Here is a 27280-nt window from a genome sequence, read left to right on the forward strand (position 1 = left end):
ATTAATTGTAGATTTAATATGTAAGGGTATGCTTTTAATTAATGTGTAATACATTAGGAAATTGCCTGAAGGTATTCCGTATATATAACATATATTCTCAAAAGAATAGAAGTCTTTTATTCTGTAATCATACAATTGGTCGACATATTTAATGTTTTTTTCAAACCAATGTTTATAGAAAAAAGTCTTATTGTTTGAAGTTATGTCTTTATTGTTCCATAGAATAGTTTTACTGGTGATTTGGGTTTCTAGATTATGAGTAACATTAGTCCATGCTGATAAAACATTTGATAGAAATATGTTTTCGTTTGCAATTTCATGCAATATGGTATTGCTGATGTTACATTCAAAAAGTAAGGAGTCACCATATTTTTTTAGGATTTTCTGGTAGAATAATTTCCATTTACTTGTATTGGTATTATCTAGATATCTTTTAACCCAGCTGCATTTGATTGCATTCAAGAATGAGTAGATGTCCGTTAATTGGATACCTCCATTTTCTACAGATTGAATTAACTGAGTTCGCTTAATTTTATCAGGTTTACCGTCCCATATGAAATTAAATATTTCTGATTGTATATCTTTAATAATATCTTTTGGTGGGTTTGGGAGAACTGTTAGTGTATAAATTAATTTAGGTAGTGCAAACGTTTTCAACACCGTGTTTTTTCCGATTAGTGTTAGTTTACGATGCTGCCATGATTTAAGACAATTTTTAACCAGGTTTTCCGAAGGAAAAAACTGGTTATTAGATTGGCGAATGCGGGCGGGCTGGCTGGCTGGCTGGCTGGCGGGCTGGCTGGCGGGCTGGCGGGCTGGCGGAACAAGCTTGTCCGGGCCATAACTATGTCGTTCATTGTCAGATTTTAAAATCATTTGGCACATTTGTTCACCATCATTGGACGGTGTGTCGCGCGAAATAATTACGTCGATATCTCCAAGGTCAAGGTCACACTTTGAGTTCAAAGGTCAAAAATGGCCATAAATGAGCTTGTCCGAGCCATAACTATGTCGTTCATTGTCAGATTTTAAAATCATTTGGCACATTTGTTCACCATCATTGGACGGTGTGTCGCGTGAAATAATTACGTCATTATCTCCAAGGTCAAGGTCACACTTTGAGTTCAAAGGTCAAAAATGGCCATAAATGTCCCTTGAGATATAACCTTCATATTTGGTATGCATGTGTATATGGACAAGGCCTTTCCATACGCACAACAATTTTGACCCCTGTGACCTTGACCTTGAAGTAGGGGTCTGCGTTTAGGTTTCAAAATCTGCGTTTAGGTTTCGAAAAATGCTCTTAACTTCTATGTCCCTTGAGATATAACCTTCATATTTGGTATGCATGTGTATATGGACAACGCCTTTCCATACGCACACAAATTTTGACCGTCCGTCCGTGTGTCCGTCCGAAAACTTAAACGTTGCTCATAACTTTTGCAATATTGAAGATAGCAACTTGATATTTGCCATGCATGTGAATCTTATGAAGCTGCACATTTTTAGTGGTGAAAGGTCAAGGTCATCTTTCATTGTCAAAGGTCAAAAAAATAAATTCATGTGCATATCTCCAATGTCAAGGTCGCCATCACTAAAAATATATTTATTTTAAAACAAACTTACAAAGGGGGTTAATTTTCTTTGTTCATTTCAAAAGTTCAGTTTGAGTTGTCTCCCTTTATCAGATTTTTTTTTCACAATGAAAACCTGGTTTTGTGACAATTTTGTCCCTTGTTAAATTTTTGTAGTTTAGGCAGTATGTTTTTTAGAACTGTTTCATTTTCATTGTTTGTGAATGTTATTCCTAACGTTGTTTCTTCATCTGATGTCCAGTGGAATTTCATTTCTTTTTTAAGTTGAATATTACTTTGTTTAAATTTACCTACTCGTAGCACAGTGCATTTACTTTTGTTAAGTTTAAGACCCGATGCCATTCCAAAAAGGGTAAGCGATTCTATAAGATTATTGAATGAGTCAATACTGTCATTTAAAAAATAAGTTGCGTCGTCAGCAAATAGCGACTGTTTAATATCTTCGTCAGGTTCTAGCGATATTCCATTTATATGTTTATTTGATTGAATATAGTGTGATAGATACTCGATGCATATAATAAATAGTGAGGATGAGAGTGGACATCCTTGTCGTACCCCTCGTTCGATGTTAAAACTGTTTGAGAAGAAGCCATTGTTAATTATTATACTGTTAATATCGGTATAAAATAGTTTTACCCATTAAATTAGACTTTCACCGAAATTCATATTTTCTAAGCAAGAGAACATAAACAAATGGTCTAGTGAATCGAAAGCCTTTTCAAAGTCTGCAAAGAAGATGAGGCCAGAATTGTTTGGTTGGTTGAAATAGTTTATGCATTCTTGTATCAGACGTACATTTTCACCACTGTATCGTCCTTTAATAAAACCAGATTGTGATCTTGAAATGACTGATGGTAATACTTTTTTGATTCTGTTTGAAATACTTTTAGTTGCAATTTTATAATCATTGTTAAGTAGACTAATCGGGCGCCAGTTTGATAAGGATTCTAGATTTTTTCCAGGTTTTGGAATGAGTGATATTATACCTTGCTTTTGTAGCGTAGTTAGGTTTTTGTTGTTAAATGAATAGTTGAGTGAATTAATTAAATGTGTTTTAATATCGTTCCAGAATATTTTATAAAATTCGACTGTGATGCCATCAGATCCTGGACTTTTGTTATTTTGCATTTCTTTAAGTGCTATTCCACATTCATATTCATTAAGTAATCCGTCGCACAGTTGTTTTTCTTCTTGATTTAAAGCATGGTGTGTATTTTTAAAGAGGGCGTTATTTTCAACATGTTTTCGTTTATAGAGGGTTTCGAAAAACAAACGTTGTTCTTCTAGTATTTGAGTTCTGTGTGTTATATCTTCGCCATTAACTACTAATTTGTGTACAGTTTTTTGTTCACTTCTACGTTTTTCGATGTTTGCGAAGTATTTTGTATTTTTTTCATTGTGTTCAACATGCTGTGCACGTGCTCGTAATATTATTCCATTGTGTTGTGTATGATAAATTCCTTCTAATACTTGTTTGTTTAATGTTATTTCATTCTCAATGTCTTTTGTATCGTTTGTGTTTGTTTCATGTAATTGTTTTTCAAGTGTTTCAATGATTTTGATGGTTTCAGTTTCAAGTTTGCGTGTTTCTTTTTGTTTAAATGATGTGTATCTAATCGTTGTGTTACGTATATTTCCTTTAATTACTTCCCATAAGGTGTTTGGGTTTGCATCTTTATTATTTTGAACTGTATTGAGTATTTCTTGTTTTATTTGCGTTTGGTATTGTGTATCTAATAATATGCTGTTATTGATTTTAAAGTATCCTGGGCCTCTTTCAGGTTGTATTTTGTGTATTATAAGTTCAACTAGAGAGTGGTCAGTCATGAATCCTGGTTTTATGCTACATGTGTCAATAATATTGCAAAGAGATTCAGATATTAAAAAATAGTCTAATCTGCAGAATATTGTTGGTTTTGTGTTTGAGTGCCAGGTGAATTTGCTTTCGTTTGGATTTACAGTACGCCAGATGTCTATCATATTGTAGTTTTCAATTATGTTATTTAAAATGTTTCTATTTTTAGGATGCGTATAAAGGTTTCCCTTCTTTTTATCTAGTAATGGGTTAAGGACAGTATTAAAATCACCACCGACTATAATGTTTTTATCTTGGTTGTTAATTATAAAGGATTGTAATGTTTCGTAAAATGTGGAGTCATCTATGTTAGGGCCGTAAACGTTGATAAATGTTAATTGTGTTTCGTGTATTTTGATATCTATACTTGCTTGTCTGCCAATTATTATTTCGTTAAAGTTTTCGACTGTGATCCCTATATTATTTTTTATCAAAAAGGCAATGCCTTGTTTATTAGTATGTTGTCCACTGAGATAGATGTCTCCGTCCCATTCATCTTTTACGGTTTGTGCTAAAGTAGGTGTCAAGTGACTTTCTTGTAATAGGCATATACTATTTTTTATTTTCGTCTAACCATTTGAAGATTTTTATGCGTTTGTCTTTATTGCTTAGCCCTTTGACATTCAAAGTGCATAATTTAATCATTTAAAGAGGTGAAGGGTGATGTAAATGCTAATTTGTGTGTGCTTGTCCAGTTAGTTTCTATTTGAAAACATGTCCAGTTGGTTTCTCTACTGTTAATATATATACATTTACACAAAAGATGAACAAAATTCATTCTATCTTCATACAAACCAACAGAAAAACATAAAATCAGAGAAAATATAAAATACCACATTTGAAAAAAAACACAAAAAAACAAGCGAAATACAACGAAACAGAAACAAAATGTACAAAAGGAGTTTCAACATATGAGAATTGATTGTAAATCAAAACATATAGGCTAATTTACATCTAAATACATGATTTAACAACATATATTTTACATTTGATAATATTTGGAATGTATCAATTATTGAAATCCGAAAGTGTTCATAAAATTGAAGAGTCATTTAATTTTTACATATAAATTGCTTATAAGCAATAGGAGAGTTTTGATTTATCAAAACATGTTTTTCTTCTAAAAAATTAAAAATTAAAACCCCACACTCAAGCTTATTACAACACACATGCGCTAAACAAACAAGGATCAACACATCCACATATAAAAAACAAATTGTCATCAATGTTCATGTGTTTCAGTCATGTGAATTACCGTTATATCTAACTTTTACAAAAACTATATAAACCGGTAAATTATTAAGCATATATTTCGATAAGGTATACGACCTTAAACAACGACTTCATCAACGTTTATGTGTTGCAGTAGTATGCATTATAGTCATATCTAACAAGGGACAACATATCCATATATTAAATACAAATTGTCAAATTTATCAAAATATTTTTTTTTCTTAAAGCTAAAACCTACAATCAAGCTCATTACAACATACATGTGCTAAACAAACAAGGAAAAACACATCCACACATAAAATACAAATTGTCATCAATGTTCATGTGTTGCAGTCATATGAATAACAGTCATATCTAACCTTAACAAAAATTATATAAACCGTCAAATTATTAAGCATACTTCGATAAAGTATACGACTTTAAACAACGACTTCATCAACGTTCATATGTTGCAGTAGTGGGTATTATAGTCATATCTAACCTTAACAAAAACTATATACGCCGGTAATTTATTAAGCACACTTCGGTAAAGTATACGACTTTAAACAGACCTGACAGTCCACAAGTTTTAAATCTCTACATCACTTTAGTTAAATTCAAATTATAAATTAATCAATCTCGGTGAATGTACTGCAGATAAATATGAAAACATAAACAAAACACACATTTTTGACCTAATTCCAAGGTTAACACACAGTCACAGATCAGCGAGGCGCCCTAGATAAAAAATATAGTAACCACTCAAATTCGCCGGGCTTTAAATAGAACCAAATGGAAAAACCATGACTATAGTCTGTTTCAGTCATCCAGGTAAACAAACAGGTTTTTCAGGCGAAGGGGAAAAAATGTTCATTTCTCATGTCACCATCAACATGCCCCGACTCAATTTAAATTTATGTCGCATATCTTATCACCATGAAGCTATTGTTTTTATAACTGTTTGTAAAAGTTGCATTGTCACTGTATACTCATGTGTCACTGTATTTGTGATTTGAGCTTAATTAAGGTAATGTTGTTGTTGTTGTTGTAGAGACAGTAGAATCGTACGGGTATATAATAATTCCTAAACCAATAACTCTAAGGGAATAATTTAAGAACAGTAGCGAAGTAATGTTACATAACAATGTTAGTGTGCAACAACATGAAAAGAACAAGAACTATACAGTTTCCTGTATATAGACTAATTGACCTAAACAGGTATGTATTGGAAAAAGTGTTGTTCTTTCTGAGTGGACTGAGATGTAAAAAAATTATACCATTCAAATTGAGTATAGACTCCTATATATAGTCTAATTTACATCTAAATACATGACTTTACAACATATATTTTACATATTATTGAATTTGGGGTGTATCAATTTCTCAAATACTAGAGTTTACATACAATTAAGTTCATGAGGCAAGACATTTTATTGTAACATATAAATGCTTATAAGTATATGGTTTTGTATTAGATTTTTATTTAATAAAACTGAAATATCAGCCAAAATACCCCCCAAACAGTGTGTTTTTTCGAGTCAACTTCAGTGCTTAACACACTACTCACTTGTCTTGGATAAGAAGCCTTGATGTATCAGAACATTTTTTTTCTAAAACGTAAAACTTACACTCAGGCTTTATACAACACATATGTGTCAAACATATCAAATAAGAAAGAACAATACATCCGCATATACAAAACGAATTTACATCAATGTTCACGTGCGGTTATCAAATATATTCATATCCTCACAAAAAATATATATACAGGCTAATTGTCAGGCATACATATGTCAAATATACAAGTTCAACATGTATGTAAATTCCTAAATCATATAATTATACTAAGGATTATAAGTTTTCACTATTATAAGAACAGCAGTAAAGTAATGTACATATCAATTATAGTGTGAAACAACATAAAGTGAGCAAGAGCACTACAGTCTTGATAATTGTCCTACATATGTATGTATATGAAAAAACAGTTATTCAGTCTGAATATACTGAGGTGAAAAATATTCATGCAAAGACTTAAAATATATTTTTTATTTCTAAAATGTTTGGATATATATTTTTTTAACAATAACTTTCTAATCTTTATCACATCTTGGAAAAGATTAGTCCATGTTTTATATTATGTAAAGAAAAAAAAGTATGTTTTATTGTGATACTTTTATTAATATAACCATCTTTTCAATGATATGTATGATATATTTTTACATATTAATTACAATATTGTTTACAAGATTGCATTTTTTTTAAATTATTGTTGTTGTTTTTATGACATTGGTATATTTTCATTCTTCGCATTTACGGATTCTTAACAAATGATGGCTTAAATTAGAGTCGATAGCGACTATAGTGGACTTGGATGGTTTTGAGCATTCTCAAAAGGTACAGACTATATACACTACTTTCGAATTAAATACAGACTTACTATTTAAGTAATAAGAACGACATACATGCTAAGAAAGACTGGTATATAAACAACAGCGTACCAATTACTAAAAAGGTGCAGAATAGTTTACCGGTATTATTTTTAGCTATTATTGACAATTGTACACAGGTATAATTGTATTCTTCACATGTAATTATTCGATACACATATTGACCTAAGTTAAACAAGATAAGGACTATATCAATCTGACTGACCAGAGATTATGTCTTCAGGCGAAATTTAGATCTATACTGATTTTCTAAGCCTACTTTTAACTGTATAGTCTGTTTTCAAGGTTAGTACTTGTCATTATTTACCGTTAGTTTATAAGGTTGTTCTCATTTAGGATACTGCTTTGGTTTAAACTGTACTGAAAAGTTCTCCAAAAAATGTTTTTTTTTCTTCAACAATTTATTTTTTCAGAGGTTTATTTATGTGATGTATGCAAAAAAATATTGTTCAAAACATTCAAATTGTACTGGTAATTAAATAAGGAGACATAACGTAATTTTTATAAAATAAAAGTGTATAATATACTCTAATGATTTATATGTAAATAGGGACATACCATGTTTCTACATTACAGTGTTCATTGTTCATAGCAATGTTCATATTGCCTCTATTTTCCGTTCACCCCCGTTCTTCTGTATCGTCTGAACTCCTCAATGGCATTGTTCACATTATCATAAATGTCAAATTTGATTCGTTCGTCCGCAACAGTTTGTCCATACACGGATCCATTGAAATACCAGGCGCTACTTATGTCAGGGTGTAGATGAAGCCTGTTGATCAGCCCCTGGTTTGGCTTGGTGACGTCATCAACTAGTTTATAGCCGCCGTTCTTCATGGGGGCCCTTTTTCGCATTATAGTGGACTTTGCCGAATTGTTCCTCAACTTAACGAGAACGAGGCCTGGTTTGTCCTCTTTTTGTAGGGATACGGTGGATGGCAGTTATATCTGTAAGCAGGAGGTCGACCCCTGCATGAGTCTTCAGGATTGAGGTTACTGATTTTGTGATTGAGTCTTCTGTTTCCTCTCTATTTTCTTGTATATTTAATATTTTAATGTTATTTTTCCTTGAATATTGTTCATTATAATTTGCTTTCATGTGGGCCAGTTTGCTAAGTTCATAAGTTTTTTCTATTTGTTCATGAATCGATTTGTCGTTGGTACTTGTTTTATCTTCTAGAATTTGTATCTTGTCTTTGAAATTTTTGTTGTCATAATCTAATGATTCTATTTTAGCTTGCATTTCAACAAGTTTTTCACTGACTAATTGGTCAATCTTATCATTAATGTTTTGCATAATTTTGTTCATTAGAGTTGTAACAGTGTTTGTAATTAGTTGCTCAACTTCCTCCTTCTTCAACATACCCTTGAGATCATCCCTCAAACTTGTAATTGTATCAGTCATTGCTTGTAGTTGTGCTTGAATGACCTGAAATTCTTCCATGCTGGAGTTGCTAGCTTCACTATCCGGGCGAGATTTTTTTACAGCCTGTTTTGTTTGGGGTTTTACCCCTGAGAAGCTCAGTTTGGGCTGGCCGTGATACCAACATGTTAACAACAATAGCCGCCCCCATGAGAGAATGGTTACACTCGTGTCAAAACTTTATCACAGCATAAATCGGCGTGTTTGGCTATTTAGAAATTGTCATTTAGGATGTATGAGTAATGTATTCACTAAATCTCCGCTAATTACAGCAATGGAAGGAATTCGAAGGATATATTCGATATGAATGAAGAACTTTCTGGATCTTGACAGCTTAACACGGTTAAACTGGCATACTGGTCTCTTTAGTTATCAATTTACGTCATAGTTTGCTTTATAAATTGTATTCGAGCATTTTGTGGCTTATTGAATGACTATGGTACCCGATATCAACATATCATATACTAAATAAACAACTGAATAGAACTGAAAACTTAAAAACAGTATACCACACAGATCCTTCTAAACACGTAAACCACACAGATCATATTACTGTTTTGATTTTTTTTTGTTTTCATAAATATATAAAACAAACCTGAAAAGGAATGCAAAATGATATAGTGTAAGCTCCGCCCATAAAGTTTATTGCTTAATTTCACCAGAGGTGATGTTTCTGTGTCAAAATAAAATAATGTCCCCACACTGATCCTACCTTTTTCTAACCGTCAAGCGCGGTTGCACTTTACTTAAAAAATACTTATTTGTTTTATAAAATCACGATACCTATAGAAAACTCTCATAAATGAGCGGGCTCTCCACTTTATCTCATTAAAAATGGTGAAATATTAAAAGTTATCCTTACAAATGTTACCTGCGTCACGCTTTTGTTGATATTTTACTCCCCACGCAGATCTTAAACAGTCACGTGGTATATGCACCGTGTATATGCAATGGTTAAATGAAATACTTCAGAAAAAAATTGACTTTCTTTTCACATGGAAATTTCACTTTCACAACATGAAACAAGAGCATGCATGCCAAACACAGATCAAAAATATTTTTCATTTATGGATCACCCCATATCTTGATACTGAATGTGCATAAATATATCAAGTCTTCATGAAATCAGGACAAACAATGTATTTTAAGTCCTGAATTGACCCGGCTGTAGTTATCATTATTATTATAAGTTCAATCAGTATATTAAAATCATTATCTATGCTTTGTGTATTGTAAACATATGCACAATCATGCAGTTATATGATATATATAAATAATAACAAAGCCACCCATACTTTAAAGGTCATTGACAAAGCCTATGGTAAAAATGTGAAAACATTGAGTGTAATCGCACTCTCGTGCCAGCAAAAACAACACGTTGACAAATTGTCATTGTTTGATAGTTCTACTTTCACTTTAATTTTGTGATATTCATAATCCTCAAACTATTAACAATTATGTGGCTGAGAAAAATATCGTCATTGCTTATTTAATATATTTTCTGTACATTTCTTCAATACAATTACATAAATACACGATTTCTTGGTTAATTCAAACATTCCTGAAAGGCTACCGCTTTGTTTACTTATTTCGCTTAAATTTTGACGCACGTAGGTAGGACCGCAATACCGCTTCCGAAATGTGTATTACTTTTGGCTTTGAGGTACTTATCCGATGTTTTACGGAAAGGACCGAGAATGTGCGACTGAATTTTGTTTTAAGAATGAAAAGTAAGATATCCGAACATTTACGAGCGAATGCGAGATTGGCTTCGGGCAGCTTCGGAAGCACGACTCATGAATACGTCGTTCTTTTGACGCTCCCAGAAGCAAGTTTTGCGTTCGCTCGTAACTGTTCCCATATCGTGAAGAGAAATTAACATGACATATACTGTCGCACAAAAAATAAAAACGAGGATTTTGTATCTCGTTAAATCTTTTTTACCAGACCACATTGTGTTGAAATTTACCGTTGTATAATGATCGCTAATTTTGTACGGGTTTACTTTATTTTACGAAATATTTTGGGAAACATTCATAGATTATGAGTATTTATGATACTTTAACTAATATTAATTTACTAGCAGGTTCCGCTCCAGATACCTGTCCCACCGAAGGCTGGACCTTACCTTTACAGTTTCGTACTTTATTCTGTCAGCTATTTTGATGTCGATAAACGCCAGCAAGTGCAGCTGAATGTTGTATGTATAACATTATAATTATGCTTAATATTAATAGAGACGTTATACATTTTGTGAGTCCCATCTTGTTTCATTTAAAATATATATTATATTAAACAGAAATATATATTTAATCGAATGATAAGTATGATCAACCACCGACAAAATTTAACAAGAGCACCGCCTTGCGGGTTCAGACCGCTCATCTATTTTCTTTTTAAAGTTGAAGGGACTCAATTTCAATCACAAAGGAGGGAGGGGTGGAGTGAAGAGGGGTGTATAGTGTGGGGATGTGGACATTTATTACATTATCTTCCAAAAATGCGAAAAAAATGCAAAAACATAATAAAAATATTAGGGGGTGGGGGGGGGGGGGGGTTAGGGGATTCTTGGGTGCGATGGTTGGACGGTATTTCAAAAATAAAATAATTATAATAAATATTTGTGTTTTTTAACCGTTTCAAAAAAAATGGGTGAGCGTGGGGTGGGGGGTGTAAAGTGTGAGGGTGTGGTGGTCATTTGTGAGATGATCTTAAAAAAAATAGGGGAGGGGGGAGGATTCGGGGGGGGAGGGCACGGGGGAGGGTTTGAGTGGAGTCTATTGTGGTATGTCAGGTAAGAGTAGTTTTGTCAAAGTATCACTCAAATCTAATCATAAATAAAGAAGTTATGGCAATTTTAGCAAAATGTGATAATTTGACCTTGAGAGTCAAGGTCATTCAAAGGTCAAGGTAAAATTCAACTTGCCAGGTACAGTAACCTCATGATAGCATGAAAGTATTTGAAGTTAGAAAGCAATAGCCTTGATACTTTAGAAGTAAAGTGGATCGAAACACAAACTTTAACCATATATTCAAAGTTACTAAGTCGAAAAAGGGCCATAATTCCGTAAAAATGACAACCAGAATTATGCAACTTGTCCTTTTACTGTACCCTTATGATAGTTTGCGAGTGTTCCAAGTATGAAAGCAATATCTACGATACTTTAGGGGTCAAGCGGACCAAAACACAAAACTTAACCAAATTTTCAATTTTCTAAGTATAAAGGGCCCATAATTCCGTCCAAATGCCAGTCAGAGTTACATAACTTTGCCTGCACAGTCCCCTTATGATAGTTCATAAGTGTTGCAAGTATGAAAGCAATAGCTTTGATACTATAGGAATAAAGTGGACCTAAACACAAAACTTAACCAAATTTTCAATTTTCTAAGTATATAAAGGGCACATAATTCTGTCAAAATGCCAGTCAGAGTTACATAACTTTGCCTGCACAATTCCCTTATGATAGTTAGTAAGTGTTGCAAGTATGAAAGCAATAGCTTTGATACTTAAGGAATAAAATGGACCTAAACACAAAACTAAAATGGCACATAATTCTGTCAAATTCACGCCAGTGTTATCTAACTTTGCCTGCCCAGTCCCCTCATGATAGTAAGTAAGTGTACCAAGTTTGAATGCAATAGCATTGATACTTTCTGAGAAAAGTGGACCTAAACGCAAAACTTAACCGGACGCCGACGCCAAGTTGATGACAATAGCTCTTTTTTTTTCAAAAAATAGATGAGCTTAAAAATGAAATAAGACAGGTATAATATTATTTAATTTTGGCCCGATGCTCTATGCATTACTCTCGTACATGTTATGGTTTCTTATAAAAAGGTTAATCAAAAATAGGTATTGATTTAAGTATTGGATACATTACATTTTATAAAGCACACAGTTACAAAGCAAACAGTCATTCGAACCATTTTACATAAATTATCTAAACGTTGACGTTAAATTTGGCCCTGACAGTCGTAGAAGTTAAACACTCTTTTTTTAAATTCCTAAATAATATTTTTACTGGGGCTTTTCCATACCAACTTAAAATTATGCAGGACGAGAATGGTTCGACGATTGTCGATATTAATGCGCAGGACGACATCAGCTCTAGCAGTGACGAGGGCTATAGCGAAGAGCGAAGCATAGGTGACTCCGACTACCAATCAGATCAAGAATCACGTCAGGAAACTATGTGTACGCATGTTGTTGTTTTTTAAACAAAGTACTGTAATGTTCACAATCCAATATTAAATGCTATTTAAATGCCCATAAACACTCAAAATCAAAGAATATTTCGTATATTATTAAAAAAAAATATGTTAACAAAAAATCAATCGTTCTTATAGCAATAACCAAAATTTAAACGCTGGATGTGGTATGGTAACATAGATTTAAACAGATATAAAATGCTCGTTTTTAGTTCTTTGTGAGGCAATATATTTAACACATGTTCATGTACCATGTTAGTGTTCGTGTGTCGTATGAAAAGATTTTGTTGCAGGAAATTAAAATGGACTATATTGTGCCCCAAAAATTAAAAAGGTGCACTTTGTATCTCGTTAAATCTATGTTACCACACCACATCTATCGTTAAATTGTGGCTATTGCTATAAGGAACACTGTTTTTTTTTATGGTTTAACTTCATTTTACGAAATATTTTACGAAATAATCGTTGATTTTAAGTATTAATTTTAATTAAATGCTAAGTGATCACCTATTGAAAACTATTGGAGAAACAAATCCCTATGTTTGTCTCGGTAGCCTGAGAAGCCTGAGTAGGGACTATGCTTTTGAATTTCAAATTAATTGTGAAATATATTGTATATGCATATCATGTCACTGTTCATTTTGGCTTAATCGCTATTTTAAATTAAAGAATCATTTAATACGCTTGTATGCTCAGCGCTCAGTTACCCGCTGGTGTGTTTCCCAGACAACATTCCAATAATATTAAGTTTAAATTTCGAATTAAAAAAGAAAAAGAAAACAACCATTTTTACAGATAGGTTATCCTTATCAGAATGCTCTTCCGCTTTACATCTTTTGCATTTTATGGATCACACATCTATATGCTCGTCCTGTTTTCGAAAACACACTTCTGCGTTTCCAATAAATTCAATGAAGTTTAAACTGTCTAAAAGTCTGCAGTCTAAAGGTTAATTCATTTATTCCAATTTTCTGCTTATGTTCAGGCGATTCAAAAGTACGGCTTTAGTGTCTATGCTTATGGGTAGTACCGGTAGCTGCCCAACAAATTGCATTTGCAATACACGCCAAATATTCACTGATACCCAAAATTGCATTGGAAAGCTAATTCTGAACCAGGTCACTCACTACCCATCACTGATTATGGACATAACACGTCAAAAAAGTTAGTAATATGACAAAAAATCATTAAATAAAAAGAAATGTTGTTAGGTTTGGGGACAATGTCGCGTTTTTTTTCTAAGTAAATACTTAATTTATCCCCGAAAATGCATGCTCCGTGTGAGCGGATCCGTGGTCAAGTATAACACTTACTAGCTTGTTCGATTCATCGTTCAAACATATGCTCAAACCAAGAAGATGTTTACCATTGTGCATTATCCACGTGCAATATTTCATCCCACAATTTCCCCTCCCTCAAGATTTACAGGAATTGGTCGGAAAGTTGTGGTTGGCAGAAGTGAACTATTAATTTTAAATCATGAATTTGCACACACTTTACCAAATTAATTCCGTCGACAATCAATTTTAAATTACTGAAAATCAAATATCACCCTCGAATGAGACCGTATTAAGCCTGTTTCATATTAAATACTGGGAATCTTACTGATCCTTAAAAGCACGTCTTGCCTCGCGAATGTCTTGAATGGAAGAGACCCGTGAACTATCGTGTTAACCCAACTTACAGGAAGTTAAGCGAACACACTTTCGTACCGTACATTCCCGTAACGTCATTACAATTGCGAGCGGCGGCCTCGCCACAAAATTTCAACCGGGTCAACACAACAACGGGACTCAGATATGTTTAAAAAAGGATATATCTTCAATATTGAAAAAGTTATGGCAAATGTTAAAGTTTGATGATTTTGATCCATATTTGACCTTTGACCTTGAAGGATGACATTGACCTTGGCATTTCACCGCTCAAAATGTGCAGCTCCACATGCATGGCAAATATGAAGTTACTATCTTCAATATTACAAAAATTATGGCAAATGTTCAGTTTGACGCAAACCAACAAACAAACCAACAGGCAGGGCAAAAACAATATGTCCCCCCGTATATACTGGTGGACATAAAATACATCCAAAATCATCCATGTTACCACATCATTATACAACTTGCTTTTGCTTGGCGTCGAAATTTTGAGGTTTGAAGTAATCCATCGTTATTCTTACATGTCCAGAGATCTTTACGTAAATCAAATATATTTAGAAATAAATAAATAAATAATAAATTGGTCCGCTTTTTCAGGAACTAATAATGATTATTCTAGTTGTTATTTCCATATTCCTTTGAAATTAACCTCTTTTGAAGGTACATATTAATTAGCTAGTTTCTTTTCATGGTATGATATAACATGAATACAATCAAATGTGATTGTTTTCTCGAAGTTCGTACCAAACCGCTTCAACGTCACAATAAAACTAGTGTTCTTTCATTTTGGATAATACACTACATGTATATCAAACATGCGATTTGATTGGCTAAGTCTCCACTGCAGTAAACAGCTAGCCTATCACGCTCCATGTAACATTACTTAACAAATTGCATAACCATGCTTGAAGATTGTAAATAATGTCAATAATTTAATATTTACGGTATTTTTTTACACATATGCAGTTACATGTCATCATAAAAGTTATCTTCATTGATTCATAAATTATCTTTGAACTATAAAACAAGGTAAAATTTGCTCAACTTCTCGGTATTATTAAATTATGGAACAAAATGTGTCAAAGTGGTGTGCACACCTGTGTCCAAGTTCGAAAATTGTACAGTTTTTCATGAAACTTCCGTTCAAACAAAACTATTTACACATTCACTGATATAAAGATAGGTATATTTTGAAAGACATATGGTATGTCTTTTAAACTTGAGCTTGCGCGATGTCTTCACTGTAACATGTTCCTCGTGTTCAAAGCATAATAACACCATGTCTAGATCCATTTTTCAGTAAATGAAGTAGGACAGAATAACAAAAGGCATATGCATTCAAATATGGTTCAGTATTTTCTATAAAATTAACGTCATTCATACGAAATGTTTCATAAGGTTTAACAAATAATGTTATGTTATGAACTATTACATTACGCTAAGTATTATCTTCTTGGCACCATTTTCTGCACGAATCTTAATACTGACACTGTATAGTGTACATTGTTTTCTTAAGATTTGACAAATCGGCATCGCATAATAAGTGTCTATGTCGACTTTAAAAAACGCATGTCATGATTTTGGTTGCAAACCTTAGCAGCAAAAGTCATATGTGCAAAATAAAATGATATGGGCTCTCACTGATGTTATAGATTGATTACTGTATTTTTGTAACTTATCTTATTTTTCAAGAAACGTACGCCGCGATTAAAACACCAGTAAAAACCCAATTTCTTTTGAACATGGTTGATCATGGTTTAAATTTGTTCATTTATCATGGCTCCTGAATTTTTTCATTTATGCGCACACTTTATTAAAATTATTATAAGTAAAATAAAATAAGTACTTTCCGCAATATTTCTTATTTTAAACTTAATCTGTTTTTGGAATGGCTGGTGAAAGGACGAAGGTATTGACAGAAAAATCAAATGAACCCATAGTCGCTGTGTTATTTGGAACTGTATGAGGTATTTCCGAGACTGAAGCTGCAATATTTACTGACTCGGAGTTATCCCCGCTTTCCTAACCAATTTACGTGCTTCAAACATGAAAGTTGGGTCGAATTCTCAATTAAAGCTGCAATTGTTAATATTACCAATCCAAGGGAAGTAAGCCATACTAGAATAGTATGGTAAGTTCACTTGGGTTATCTTTCTTGTATATGTTTGCTACTCTCCAACTTGAGGAGTTAGTTTTGGTGTGCAATGGTGTCTGAACATGTGCTTATGAAATAAAGGTGTTTTCGTTTATGGCGTGTTTATCCAAGTTTAACAAGTGGTAGCAGAGCGAAAACTGTTCCTTATTGTGTATAAACGATAAATCACCAGTGTGTTAGCGTATTTGGACTTTAAAACAGTGTAACAGTGAAAGAATCATTAAAAATGGCAACAAGAGTGAACCCCCCCCCCCCCCCATCTTCAGCAACAAGAAGTGTTATGAAGTCTACAAGCAGGAACTTTTGTCGTGGAAGGAGATTACGGACTTGTCAAAAGCAAAGCGGAGCATAGCAATTGCATTGTCATTACCAGAAGATGACGAATCGCAAATAAGAGAAAAGGTATTTAATCAAATCCCGTTGGACGATCTAAAGAAAGACACAGGTTTGGAAACACTTATCCTATTTCTAGACTAGCACTTGGCAAAGGATGATGTTACAGATAGCCTTGAACAGGTTGAGAATTTTGAAGACCTTGAGAGGAAAGAAAGTCAGAGTATGACAGAATTCAGTGCTATATTTGATGCTAATTATAGAAAGATGGAGAAGACAGATATGAAGCTACCGCCTGAAATTCTAGCCTTTAAGCTTCTTAAGAAAGCAAACATAACAAAAGAAGAGAAGTTGTTAGTGCTCACAGACATGGACTATACAAATAAGAACACGTTATACGAACAAGCCAAGACTTCTTTCAAAACTTTCAAAGGTGGTGTATGTGAAGGAAGTTTGTCAAGCTCACAAAGCATAAAATTCGAGCCAGCATTCTTAGCTGAACATGAGGAAGCGCTACTAGCCGCGGGTTATACGCTAGCGAAGTCAGTTTACAATAAAAGAGGGAACTGGCGTGGCGGTCGTGGAGGAGGAAGAGAGGGTTCACAGAAAAGGAATTTAAATCCAGTTGGGGTAGATGATCGTCTGCTTAGATGCAGATCATGCGGGCCATTTGGACATTAAGTGGCCAAGTGTCCAGATAGCTGGGAAAAACTGGAAAAAGTGAACATAGTCGAAGGAGTTAACGAGCATGTGGTTCTCTTTACAGGGTACAACAAAGGTGAAATTACTCAATTGGGTGTAGATACAAGGAACTCTGCTGTTTTGGACAGTGCTTGTAGTAGCACAGAATGTGGAGAAACATGGATCAAAAACTACATTCAACATTTGGATGAAAATGACAGGTCAAAGATAAAATACTCAAATGGTGAAAAAAGGTTCAAATTTGGAGGTTGTTCTGTGATGAAGTCGAAAGGTGAATACATTATGCCTGCTTGCATGGTAGGGAAAGATGTGACAATAAAAACTGACGTTGTTGATTCTGATATACCATTATTGTTGTCGAGGGATGCAATCAAGAGGGCTGGTGTAAAAATGGACCTGGAAAACGACAACGCAACAATAATGGTGTGACCATTTCATTAGATTTGACAACCTCGGGGCATTATTGTATTTCAATAGATAAAAATGATTGCATTCCAGTAGAATCATTTTGTGCTGTGAAACTTAACGACATGAGTGATGATGAAAAACATGCAACGTTACTAAAGTTGCATCCTCAATTTGCACACCCACCAAAGAAACGGTTAGTTAGTTTGATGAAAGATGCAGGAATTTGGAATGACAATTATGATTAGATAATGTTGAAAATAGAAGGAAAATTTCAACTATGTAATATGTATGCCAAAACTCCCCCAAAACCAGCAGTGTCGCTACCAAAGGCGAGGAAATTCAATAAAAAGGTAGCGATGGACCTCAAGCAGTGGCATGGCTTATGGATCCTTCATATTATTGACATGTGGTCAAGTTTCACTGTCTCTGTATTCATTACAAGAAAGAAGTCCTCAGATGTCATCGATGCTCTTATGAAAAATTGGATTGGTGTTTTGGGCACAATGGCAGCAATATTGACGGACAGCGGTGCGGAATTCAGTAATGAAGAAATGAGAGAAGTCGCATCAATACTGAATATTAAAGTGTGCACAACCGTCGCTGAAAGCCCATACAAAAATGGATTGCGCGAGAGAGTACATGCCATTACAATGTTAATGAAATCGGAAGCAAACTATGGAAAAGATGACAATCTGGCACTTTTGTGTTGGGCTAATATGGCTCGGAATAGTTTGTAAATGTTGAATGGTTTCATTAGCCACCAGCTGGTATTCGGAGTAAATCCTAACCTACCAAATATCATGCATGATCGGTTTCCTGCACTTGATGGATCAACTACTAGTGAAGTGTTTGCTAAACATTTGAATACGCCACACGCTGCACGCAAAGCATTCATTCAATCACAATCAGAGGAGAGAATAAGAAGGGCCCTTAAGGTGTAAAGTTCGTGCTTCTGAACAGCATTACAACTATGGGGATAGTGTATTCTACAAAAGAGAGGGAAAAGACAAGTGGCTTGGTCCTGAAAAGGTGGTGTTCAAAGATGGCAAAGTAATTTTTGTAAGTCATGGTGGTGTATTTGTCAGGGTTTCGCCAAATCGCTTGTGAAAAATCAATAGTTATGAACATGAAAGACAGAGTGAAGAAGAAAATATTTGTGATGATAAGGAAAATAGGGGTGAAATGAATTCTGATTTAAGAGATGAGGAAGATGATCGGCAATGTGTCACAGAAATTATAACTTAACAAAAACTAGAAGAGAGAAATGATGAAAATTACGATCTTATCAGTGAGAATTTGCCTATACGAAACTTACAAGTTGGTGATCAAATTTAATATAAACTTCCCCATTCAGACAACTGGGAAAGAGGGGCAATTCTAAGTAGGACAGGTAAAGTGACTGGGAAGAATAAGAACTGGTACAATGTAGAAAATTCCGAAAGTGAGAAATTGAGTGTTAACCTGGGAGGTGTGATTTGGGAAAAAGAATCAGTAATAGAATGCAACCTTATAGAGTCGCTAACCCTTTACGGAATGACATCGGGTCTTAAACTAAACAAAAGTAAATGTACTGTGCTACGAGTAGGTAAATTAAAACAAAGTAATGTTCAATATAAAAAAGAAATGAAATTTAATTGGACATCCGATGAAGCCACAACGTTAGGAATTACATTCACAAATAATGAAAAGGATACAGTTCTTAAAAACATACTACCTAAATTACAGAATTTTAAAAACTGCTTAAAATCATGGCATCATCGTAAACTAACACTAATCGGAAAAAACACAGTATTGAAAACGTTTGCACTTCCTAAATTAATATATGTATTAACAGTTCTCCCAAATCCACCAAATGATGTTATTAACGATATAAAATCAGCAATATTTAATTTCATATGGGACGGTAAGCCTGACAAAATAAAAAGAACTCAGTTAATTCAATCTGTAGAAAATGGAGGTATCAAATTAACGAACATTGACTCATTCTTGAATGCAGTCAAATGCAGCTGGGTTAAACGATACCTAGATAATACCAATACGAGTAAATGGAAATTATTCTACCAGAAAATCCTAAAAAAATATGGTGACTCCTTACTCTTTGAAAGTAACATCAGCAATACTATCTTACATGAAATTGCAAACGAAAACATATTTCTGTCTGATGTTCTATCAGCGTGGAGTGATGTCACTCATAACTTAGAAACTCAAACCAGCAGTAAAACAATTTTATGGAACAATAAAGACATAACTTCAAACAATAAGACGTTTTTCTATATAGACTAGTTTGAACGAAGCATTAAATATGTCGACCAATTATATGACTACAGAATTAAGGATTTCTACTCTTTTGATAATATATGCTACATATACGGAATACCTTCAAATAATTTTCTGAAGTACTACACACTAATCAAAAGCATACCCATACATATTAAATCTGAAATCAATACAAATAATACATCATGTACTCAAACAACATTTGTAGAAAACATACTTGGAAGAAAAAACAAAACAAATAAAATATTCTACACACTACAAATTAAAAACCCTACAGAAAACTCCAAAATCCAAAATAAATGGCAAGTCCTTTTTGGAGAAAATGAGCTTAATTGGAAACACATATTTACCATGCCATATAAAGCAACTATTGAAAGCACACTGAGAAATTTTCAATATAAATACATCCATAGAATTATAGCTACAAATAAATATCTCTTTAAATGCAAATTATCTAACTCAAATCTGTGTGACTTCTGCAGTGAAAACATTGAAACTATAGAACACCTTTTTTGGGAGTGCAAACACATCCAGCCTATTTGGAATCAATTAATATAAGGGATGGCAACGAATACCGATTTTGGTTTCGGAATTAACTCATTGAAATCAATAGACTGTAATAATATTGTGAATTTTATGGTTATATTGATGAAATATTTTATCTTAAACATGAAGTACAAAAAACAAGTACCAAATTTTAATTGTTTTGTTCATAGTCTTAAATTAAAAATACAGATTGAGAAAGAAATAGCCATCAGTAATGACACATTACAAATCTTTGAACAAAAATGGAATCGGATAAAATTCTCATAATGTTTTGTCCACTTATATACATTTCATTCTAATGTAAGTTTATCTCTCTAAAATAGTTTTGTTTATTTTTTTTTTTTTCCAATCTGACAAGATCATTGTGAATATACAACAAAACACACAAGTCCAGTATGCTTTCTTCCGACTTTATACAACTCATCATTTTTCATAACTATTCCTCTGTTGTTCTTTTCTTTTCTCTCTAAAAAAATAAATATATATTAGCATATCTTGTATAACATGTCTGAACTTTACTGCTTTGTACAATCACTATGTTGTATGATCATATACATGTTTACATTGTATGTATGATATTGAATAAAAAAAAAAGAATGCAAATGAAATAAGTACATGTGAAGCAAGAATGAACGAAAGTGACATATTTGAAGCAAAATCACAAGATTTAGAAATGCTGAGGTTGTTTAACACTTATCAGGAAATTGAAGATAAAGGCCAAAAAACGATATCAACATGTGGATTATTAACAACAATAATGACCAAGTTAAAGTTAGATTAGTTGCACGCGTGTTAGAAGAAAAATTCCTTCTTCCCAGAGACAGCCCAACGGTTGGTAAAGGCGCCATGAGAATATTTCTGATTATCGCTTCAAGCAAACGTTGGGATGTAAAAACAACAGACATTAAGTCTGCCTTCTTACAAGGACAGAAGCTGGAGCGAAATGTTTATTTTCAACCTCCGATCGAAAGTATACTCCTTTAGGTAAAATATGGAAATTACAGCATTACCTTTATGGACTTAAAGATGGAACAAGGCAATTCTTCTTGAGTGTGAAAGATGAATTATTGAAATTGGGCTGTAAGCAATGTGACATCGATCCTACTGTTTTCTTTCTGAAGAAAAATGGTGAATTGAGAGGAATTGTGTGTTGTCACGTTTATGATTTCCTCCACGCTGGAGATGAACATTTAGACTATGTCATGTCGAAATTCAGGGAACGCTTTTCAGGCGGTAAAGTAGAGGTGAAGTGTTTCAATTATATCGAGTTTGAAAATATCCAGGATAGAGATAATATTACTATTGATCATTCAGAATACACTCAACACATTGATAGCAAAGTAATAGATGCAAAAAGAGTTCACAGGAAACAATATATCCTTAATCAAAAAGAGCAAACGTCCTTAAGACAACTAGTTGGACAGTTTAATTGGGCTGTGCAGGGATCAAGACCAGATATGGCGTTTGAAATGATCAGTTTAAGTACAAAGTTAAAGGAGGGAACTGTTGGTGATCTGTTGCGTGCTATCAAAGCAATTGGTAGATTAAAAGACATGAATTCCATAGTTATGTTCCCAAGTCTTAGCCCAAGCTATGAGGACTGGAAGATAGTAACCTTTACTGATGGGTCTCTTGACACCTGAATAGTGGAAGTGGCAGTACCGCAGCATACATTATATGGATCGTTGACAGAGAAGGAAAGTGTTTCCCTATGTTTTGGCAAGCAAATAAAATAGGGAGAGTGGTTAGGTCGACAATTGCTGCTGAATGCCTGAGTCTGCAGGAGGGACTAGAATCAAGTTACTATTACAGAAATATGGTGGAGGATATTATCGGGCTTCCGTCGAGAACAATTCCGCTGGTGGCATATATTGACAACAGAAGTGTTATAGAGGCCTTATCGTCTACAAAGTTAGTGGACGACAAAAGACTCAGAGTATACATAGCAGCCATTCGATAGTCGATGGAGAGGAACGACGTCAGTGATATAAAGTGGTGTTCAGGAAAATTACAACTGGCTAACTGTATGACTAAACCATGGGCGTCTGGATATAATCTTCTGAGTATCCTTCAAAGTGGCAAAATGTTAAAAGACTTTTTGTAACCAATAATAAGCTGAGCAATTGATGGATAACCAAGTACACCTTAGTATACCTTCTTAAATGGGACAGAATAATCCCCGAGACCGGAGAACAGTCTAATTATATGATGGTCTCTTAAGAAAAAAATCATTTATTATATTTTATATTTTTATTTTTTATTTTTCCTCTTATGTTGTCAAGTAACACCGTGTCAACGAAAGACAAACATTTGTTAGATAATGAAAAGACAAAAAAAACCTTTAATATAAAAATAGTGATTTGTTTAGAAAGAAAGAAGTAAGAGAAAAGTATAATGAATGTTAATATTACCAATCCGAGGGAAGTAAGCCATACTAGAATAGTATGGTTAGTTCACTTGGGTTATCTCTCTTGTATATGTTTGCTACTCTCCAACTGGAGAAGTTAGTTTTAGTGTGCAATAATGTCTGAACATGTGCTTATGAAATAAAGGTGTCTTCGTTTATGGCGTGTTTATCCAACTTTAACAGCAATTTCCAGCTTTTTAGTTGTAACTGACATATCTTTAATTGGTGAGTGGTCTTGTGTTTGTTTTTGTATGTGTGTTGGCAAAGCCGGACTACCCAAACTCAAATGCCTTCGGGAACGGGGATAAAACCCGGCTCGCATGGTGAGATGCGCATGTATTAACCGACGTGCTAACCGGACAGTCGGGAAACATAAAGTCACAAAATTATAAAATGTAATAGAACTAAACAATCTTAACCTACGTTGTTGTTCAGTCCTAACAAAATAAATTATGTGTTATAAATTATATATATAGAAATCCGTCTTTTTGCGCTTAACAACTTAAAAATAATCGCGTTTGTTGAAATGGATGTACATACGGCTAGAAATCCTACTTTTGGTTTGAAAGCGGTACCGTTTGAAAAACAATATCTTACTTGCTAACTAGGCTATAGATTTAATTCTATCTATGCCAATTAGAATATATCTGGTGGTAACAAGGTAGAAATTCGTATTTCTTGCGCTTTAAAACTTAAAAGTAATCGCTTTTGTCGAAATGGACGTTTACGTTTAGAAATCCTACTTTCAGTTTTAAAATGTACTAGTAATTTTGTTTATAAATAACTTGCTTACTAGGCTATAGATTTAATTTTATCTATGCCAATTAGAATAAATCAAGTGGTTACAAGGTAGAAATCCGTATTTTTGCGCTTTAAAACTTAAAAATAATCGTGTCTGTCGAAATGGACGAATACGTATAAAAATCCTACTTTCGGTTCTAAAATTTAAGAAATAATAAATTGCTTGCTAACTAGGCTATAGATTTCATGGCAATTTTGCAACTTTTAAATTGCATCTATATGTAATGATTTATATGTATTTCATGTCAAGGTGTGTGGCTTTAAACATCTTAAATACAATATCAACAAATGACAGAAACACATTATTAAAGAAATGTATTCGTTCAGTAGCGTAACTATTTTATTATTCAGTCGCAATAGTATGAAATAAAAACTATAACGATAGTTGAACAAATCGTTAAAAACCATTCTTCTGATTAATCGTGATTTAACATCAATAATCAATTATCCGAGACCATAAAATACCTTTTCTTAACTTTTTGTACTACTAGGAAACGCCCACTCAACCTTACACAAGCGATACATTGTAAAACCTGAACATAAACAACTGTATTGGAATAGGTCATTAAAAGACATCAACTGGGTAAGGTTCACAAAGACGCTGTCTACTATAACATACACACATAAAACTTAAGTAGCATGACAAGCGATGGTTATGGGTTTCAATAATGATATATTATTAAGCCTGTGAATGTTTATGTGTTGCAATTAATTTGCTTGTCTCTTAAACAAGAAATTTGAGACCTTCTTCATCTATTTATGATCATGCCTTTACATTTTGGCCGTCTTCAGTCGAATATAAATACAAGAACACTGAGTTATTCCAACAAAGTAAAAGAAAAGATGTGGCGACTGCGGGCTGTCGCTATGCAAAATGTGTGTTGTTATTTGTTTGCTTTTGTAATTGTATTTGAATCAAGAGATACTTCGCATACAAATTCGGAAGATTCATTCATTCGGCGACAACCCTTGAAACAACAAGACATCGTTGCTTTATTCAAAGTTCACCGCGACGATAGACTGTGCGCTCAAAATGATATCTGCCAAAACCGAACCGAAATGACAAGTGTTTATGTTAACTCTAACCGGACGAACTGCTGCAAAGGTAATGATTGATGCCTTGAAATAGTAATGCTTAACAAATAATTAAAGTAATAAATAACATTATTATTATTAATGATAAAAATAAAATAAATAATGATACAAATAATGATAATAATAATATTATAATAATTATATTATTATTATTATTATTAATATTAATATTATTTATTTTATTTTTTATAATAATAATAATTATTATTATTATAATTATTATTATTAATTATTATTATAATTATTATTATAATAATTATTATTAATTATTATTATTAATTATTATTATTATTATTATTTTTATTATTATAATTATTATTATTATAACCATTATTATTATTTTTGGTATCATTATTATTATTATTATTAGTAGTAGTAGTAGTAGTAGTATTGGTAGTAGTAGTAGTAGTAGTACATGATCTTAATAAAACAATCGTTGCGTTTACATTCCGAATGTTACGAAAGTTATTTTCTTTACATGTAGCGACAACAAAATGGCATCTGTTTGATTTGTCGATGAATGAAAAGTGGTGATAATTATTAGCCAAGAACGAAATTAAACTAACGAGTCAATAATAGCTGGGTGGGCGTTGAACTGCATTGGGCACACTCTGAACAGAATTTTAAAACTAATTGAAGGCATGAATATCTCTAGTTTTTATTAACGACTTCGGTGTTAAAAAAAGTAGACGATGAATAAATTACATATGTGGATTTAACATTTTATAAATATCGTTTATTTGTTTTCTTTACTAGTTCTTCTTCTTAATTTATATTAGTCATTATTATTTCTTATTACAGATTGCTACTGCGACGAAGAATGTGAGTTTTACAACGACTGTTGCTTCAGTGACGTGAACGCAAATGAACTTCACGAGCGCGAAAAATGTCTGTACCCACTTTCCGATCAAACACTAGGTGACGTCTTCACGCACGAAACGTTTTATATGATAACAACATGCAACGGGACTGTTAATTGTTCTGACTTTGAGCAGACACCATTGGGTGCTTTTTTGCCGGTTTATTCACCAAGCTTTCATAAAATATACTTTAATGAGCAATGTGCAGTGTGCAATGGCTTAACAGATGGGAAACCTTGGAATCCTTACATGGTTTGTAACGACATTACTATTGACGTTGATGCCATTTTATCTGCCGTAAGTTTAAGAACGATCGCACCCAACTGTTATGTTCACTTTCATTATCCGCACGACGACGAATTTACGATGTCTAAATTACAGTGCTATAAGAGGAGACGTGATTTGTGTCCAGATAACATTGAACCAAACCATTTGACTGTGCTTGAGGAATTAGGTCTAAACTATGACACCGTTGTCGATCTGTGTCACAGTTCGTTAGAGTTTGTATACACCCATGAGTTAAACACAGGAGGGCACATATACTTCAAGAACATCTTCTGTTTTCTTTGCAGTGGGACATCTTTACCGAACAAAAAATGTACACATGAAGTCGCAAAAATTCCGTCAAAATTGGGAAATTTTGATTTTGCAATGTTGCTTACAGGAAACACCGGTGTTTTGAATGCAACAATCACCCCGCGAGAAGCCTGCATGTTACATTACGACAACACAATTGTATGTAAACAGTAAGAAACATTAAAATGTGTGAAGAATATGTTTCTAATACTTCAAAGAATCTATGTTACAAAATAATTATAGGAATATGTGCATGTGTACATGCTGCCATATGATGTCTATGTAGTATTGTATAGTTTCATGAAAAGCAATGTTAACTGTTAGTCCACCCCTGTAATGTTCTTCATTTCCCAATAGGCCGGAAAGATTTTGATGGTAGCGTTGACAGAATACATGCTAACCAGAAACATTAGCTAGTCAGTAATTTGCGACAATTAAAACTACACCGCTAGCATTCCATGATTTTGCATGTAAAACTAAACTTGAATTTTGCGTTTATTACCATATTGTAAATGTGCGTTTGTATTCGGAATAATGCCTCACATCTTGTATACATATAAATGTAATTCCTTTTTTGCAGAGTCTGTCGAATTGTCGAGTACTTCATTGCCCAGTCGGTCAGGTCAGAAACTCAAAAAGGGAGTGCTTTCACGTATCAAAACAATGGATAGTTGGGCGAGTGTGGATGTTTGTGAAACTTGTATTACAAAAACCGATCAAGTTT

The sequence above is a fragment of the Dreissena polymorpha genome, chromosome 12 (assembly GCF_020536995.1).
Source record: "Dreissena polymorpha isolate Duluth1 chromosome 12, UMN_Dpol_1.0, whole genome shotgun sequence".
Taxonomy (NCBI): Eukaryota; Metazoa; Mollusca; class Bivalvia; order Myida; family Dreissenidae; genus Dreissena; species Dreissena polymorpha.